This window comes from Anabrus simplex, chromosome 1 (assembly GCF_040414725.1).
Source record: "Anabrus simplex isolate iqAnaSimp1 chromosome 1, ASM4041472v1, whole genome shotgun sequence".
Lineage (NCBI taxonomy): Eukaryota > Metazoa > Arthropoda > Insecta > Orthoptera > Tettigoniidae > Anabrus > Anabrus simplex.
The window spans coordinates 318,418,391-318,424,390 of NC_090265.1; positions in this window are offsets into that span (position 1 = coordinate 318,418,391).

Sequence of the window (6,000 nt, forward strand, 5' to 3'; positions counted from 1 at the left end):
TGCAGAAACGTCTTAACGAGGTCTTACTTTATATATAAAATGCTGGCAGATGCCATATTTGAACCCATTCCCAGCAACATAATGGATAACTCAAACTAAACTGTTACCATATTAGTACTGTATTTTGAAATATTTATGACATACAGAAATTCTTAAAATATCTGACTAGGTAGTGGGAACATTTACATCTAAGTCATTTGGTCACCCCCCTGACAACTTCTTGTATCATGAAAATTCTTTCATTAGACAGATTGCCTTAGTAATGTTTCATGTATGTCAGTTAAAATAGTCATACCTTTCAATTTATCATTGTCATCGTTTTACAGTTCCAGTTTCCTGGGTACTGTTGGCGAGCCTCTTCCACTTGTCTTATTGAGATACATTCTATTGTTAATGATGTCCTCCATTGTCCTTCCCCAATCTGCAATGTCCATCCAGTGGCTTCTTGATCTTCTCACCATCCGTTTTCCTACCACACCATGGAAGAAAACGAGTGTTCAAGACAGAAATATGTCATCTACTCTCCATCACGTTATGAAATTATAACTGATTCTAAAAGCTGTCCTTGTTAGCTCCATCCTCATTACATGCTCAAACCCCCTCAATCTGGATATGCTGACCCGATCTAACAATGTCGTCTCAATCCCAACTTCCTTTCTAGCCATGTCATTCCTTAACTTGTCCAGTTTCAGTTTTTGAATTGTGGACCTCAGGAACTTCATCTCAGATGCCTGCAACCTTGATGAGTCCTTCTTAGTCAGGCTGCAGGTTTCGATACAGTAGGTGAAGATTGGTATGAAGTACTGATTGAACATCACCAGGATTTGCTGCACTCTATTTGTTACTTCCGTTGTGGCTAGTGTATCTCGAGATATTATATTACTGAGGAATGTAAAGTTTTCCACACTTTCTAGTAGATAGTTTCCTAGCATGATGTTCGCTGTAGAATGCCGGACTGAATGTTTCAGAGGGTTAAGGCACTGGCCTTCTGACCCCAACTTAGCAGGTTCGATCCTGGCTCAGTCCAGTGGTATTTGAAGGTGCTCAAATATGTCAGCCTCATGTTGGTGGATTTACTGGCTCATAAAAGAACTCCAACAATAGAAAATTTTGCCACCTCGGCATCTCTGAAAACCATTAGAAAGGTAGTTATTTGGACATTAAGCCAATAACATTATTATTATTTTTAGAATCTGCTATAATTTCATAACGTGATGGAGAGTAAATGACATATTTCTGTCTTGAACACTCGTTTTCTTCCATGGTGAACATTGAGGTTCTTGTAGTTCCTTGTTTTGTATTTTGGAGTCTGGTTGTATATCATTATCATCTGTACACTCTAAATTGTCCTGTAAAAAAAAAAAATTATTCTTCACTGAATTATTTACCAATTTCCTCATCGATTTCATCAAACACATCACCAAGTCTGTTGCTGTCTATCACCACAGCATACAAGTTAAGATTAGTTTAAAGTAATTTTACTGCCAAAAAATATGACTTGCATTCAGAAAATGCAGTTTTTATAAACTGACACATTGTTAAATTATGATACTTCTATTCTTTTGAAGTATAATCATCATGGACTTCAATATTACTAGTTGGATAGAATTTCTAATAATATTGTTAATAGGCAGAATTTAGAAAATTTAAGGGAAACAAACTGGTATGTCTGTTAAGACTTCAAATTAGATTGTATCAAGTATTCTTTTGTAGGCATTCTGACCTTAGTGGAGTTTGATTCTACTAATAGTTAAAATGGTTTGTGATAGGTAACCAATAAGTTTTTGTAGTGTTCCTAACTTCCCTGCTCTGGCAACTACTCCCACACCTGGTGCTCTGTACAGTCCATTAACATGAAAATTGGACTTGTGCAGATATAAATTGAAACTGTGATATGTAGTGTTATTTTTTTTTTAATGATTATCATAATTTTAAGTGATTGGACTGTTATTTGTATATATGTAAAAATATGAAAAAAGTGTTAGAATAAGGGGTCTTGTTTCACAAATCACTGTGTGGATCAGTGTTGTTGATTGTGTATAAGATTCATTGCAGTACTAATATAAATTATATGGTATAGTTGACAGTTCTCATTAAATTTCTGATCAAAATGAATTTATGTATACAAAATACTGTTATTAATGAACTTTACTTTTGTTGGAGCCATCCATTATATACTTATTGAAATGAACTGCGTGTGCCATACAGTTTAGAACTTAGTTTCTAGAATGATGCAAGAAACCCCCTATTCTAAAATTATATGTATATGTCCTGTTAGTGTGCATCTTGCGATACCCAAAAGTATTCATGTGAGGGTAATTGTTCCAAGATGTTAAACAAAATTGGACCAATGTCTGTGCGTGTATGTGTATGAGAATGAGGTATTGTAACTAAAGTGAGGTATGTGGATATTTTTGTTTGTGATATTGTAAATCAAACTTCATTTCCCTGTCCAGTCCTGTTACCTCCCATATCCTACCCTGTGACCCTGGAGCCATAATAATAACTGATAAATGAAAATAAAAATCTGGTTTGTTTAATATTTTGATATGCCCCTCTCAAATTTCCTGTTAAAAATATTTATCTTTAAGTAATATGGTTGGAAGAATGTTCGAGTATGCTAGCCATTTTTGAATATTTCTGATGTGTTGAGTAGTGCAGTTAGTTACGTGCGGAGAAGGTGCTAGCGTAAGGCCCTTGGGAAAGGAAGTCCCCAGAGGGGAAGCAAAGGTAGATTGAAATTTTTTAACAGTCGGTTTATCACCTGTAATTCATATTTACACAACTCAGCAATAAAACTGTACAAAATTTTACAAACAGCAAATGTAGGACAGAAATATTTCTCATAAGTAAGTTAAAATTCAATGAATGTTCCCTGAAGAAAATTTTCCAACTGGAGTGTACTTTGACTGATTACAAATAACAATGTTAACAAAGTTAATTCTGAACATACTATTCAACACGGATAGTGTTCTGCCAAACAGTTTCACCTCTTTTACATAAAGTATACAGAAAATAAAGAGAGTAAAGGGTATACTGGCCCAAGCAAGAACAAAGTTCAAGTAAGAATGCCATACTTCCAATCAGAGCAAGGGTGCATACTGGGTTATGAACCCAGCACGTACACAACACACACCAAATCACAAACACTTACCCATTCACTGCAACAATCCTCAGGCTTTCACTCAACATACACTCCGACGCTCGCAGCGTTAGCAGGATAAGTAAGTTGTCTGAGAAATGAAGGGAAAAATGAGAGAGAAACACTGGACGCAGCCAGCCACCAAGACTGTGCTTGAGAAGGGAAGGAGAAGGAACAGGAGGGGACACAACCAATATGGAAACAGAAAAAATAGCAACCAATACTGTATTACACAATACATTCTCATATAATTATGCTTATACATTTCAAGTGTCTGGTTAGTGTCTTTGAGATGCAGAAAATGTGATTTTTCAAATAAAAATAGTCTCTGAAAATACATCTGTGACAACCTCCCCATCACAAACTGGACCAGGCCCATGAAAATATAATTTGCATTGGTGCATGTCACTGAAAACTGGAATAACACTTGCTGGGCTGAGTGGCACAGACAGTTGAGGTGCTGGCCTTCTGACCCCAACTTGGCAGGTTCGATCCTGGCTCAGTCCAGTGATATTTGAAGATGGTCAAATACACCAGCCTCATGTCAGATTTACTGGCATGTAAAAGAACTCCTGTGGAACAAAATTCTGGTACCTCGGTGTCTCGGAAAACCATAAAAAGTAGTTAGTGGGCCGTAAAAACAATAACATTAGAATAACCCTTCAAAATTCAGATGTTAGGTAAACGCATAGTTCGGCAGCTCGTAACTCAACCATGTCAGTCACCCAATCAGCTGAATCATAATCATTATAAAAAATAAAAGCCATTGTAAACAGTGCTGATGGAACTGGTTCTGAATTAATATACGAAGGCCATCCGGAAAGTGGTACCTGTTTGTGCAGTAAAGACACAGGAGTAAATATTAACAAATATACACATTTTTATTGGAAAGAGCATACTTTACACTACTTCTCCACATATTCTCCAAACAAATTTAGGCATTTGTCATAACATGGGACGAGTTTTTTTATTCCAGCGTCATAGTCCTCCGCCCCCAGCGCATTGAGATACGTAGTCACGGCTCGTTTAAGTTCATCGCTGTCAAATCTTTTTCCCGCCAGAAAGTCTTTAAGCTTCGTAAAGAGATGAAAATCCGAAGGGGCCAAGTCCGGGCTATACGGGGTATGGTCGAAGGTTTCCCACTTGAATTGCTGCAAAAGTTGTGTTACCGCAGCTGCATGAGGCCTGGCATTGTCATGAAGGAGAATGATGCCTGTAGACAATAGACCTCGCCGTCGATTTTGTATTGCCCGCCGTAATTTCTTTAATGTTTCACAATACACATTAGCATTACTTGTGTCTCCACGAGCCATAAAATCAATGAGCAGTACACCTTGGCGATCCCAGAAAACGGTTGCCATGAGTTTCCTGGTGGACAGAACCATCTTGAATTTCTTTGTTTTGGTTAGTGAATGAGCATGATGCCACTCCACCGACTGTCGTTTACTCTCAAGTGATGCATAACAAACCCATGTTTCGTCCCCAGTAATGATGCGAGTCAGGAAAGAGTCTCCTTCATCGAAATAACGTCCCAGAAACGTCAGTGCTGCAGCCATACGCTTGGTTTTGTGCTCTTCTGTAAGCATGCGAGGCCCACCTTGCACAGATTTTTGAATAATGCATATGGTCTTTGACAATTTCATGAACAATTGTTCGAGACACATTAGGAAAATGTTCGCATAGTTAATCAATTGTGACGCGCCGATTGTTCCTCACGCATTCGTCTACTGCGCTCAGCAGTTGGTCTGTAATGACAGATTGGTCTCCCTGAACGCTTCTCGTCGTGTGTATTCCCCTTCCCAGGTTGAAGTTGCGACACCAGCGCCGAACGGACGACTCGTCCATCACATTGTCTCCATACACTTCCGTTGATTGGCGATGAATATCACAAGGTCGAACGTTTCGTGCATTAAGAAATTTAATCGCGGCCCTCGCTTCACAACTGGCGGGGTTCTCAATTTGTTTAAACATTTTAAACGATCACAGAGACAACACAGGCAATGCTAGCGTCACGCAACCTCGCACAGAGCAGGCAGACAAGCCACTGACCTTGTCCAGTGGCTACCCGAGTCGTCAGCGCTTCATGCGGCACTAACGGGTACTACTTTCCTTTTTTTTTTTTTTTACGGGGGGCCCCCGTATTCCGCTCCCCCGCCGTGACCATCGACTCAATCTACATGGCCTCCGACATGCTATTAATTTCTAAGTAGAAAGAGATAGCAGGGAAGAGTGGGAAGTGATACAAGGAGTATCTGCCGGTTTCAGAGTTAGACTCGCTACCACGGCAAGAGTTTGTGTTTCGTTAGGTGGTGTTGAAGTATGGTATTGAAGGGTCAGGGAAAAACCACATAGGCAGAAAGAGAAAGAGCCTACGTGTAAAACCTGACAACTTTTGATAGCACATGCAAGGATGTGGGCTGCAAAGTCCAGAGGTTGTGTTAGTCAGGAAGATGTGTCATGCAGTCATAACCATTTCCTTGCCATTGTTTGTTATTATGGGGATCAGTCTATCTTGTCACTGCCGGGACGGCTCGGGTCCACTAGCGTCTGGGCTCTGGGCCACAGGATCGTCCCTTTGCCCAGCAGCCAGTGGTCCCTGGTGCCAAGTCTCCGTTTGGAGAGGGGGATTAAGAGCCAAGCCTTACTTGGTGCAAGGGGCTGTCTCCTTCTTCCGCCTGGCGATGTCCCTCTGTGCCGTGTTGTTGGAACATACTTGTCACTGCAGATCTGCAACTATGCTAGGATTATTAGAACAATAAATATATATATATATATATATATATATATATATATATACAGGTGCTCCTTGGAGTGCCGGCTTGCTTGCCTGTGCTCACGTCCAGTGCTCTACGTAAGTA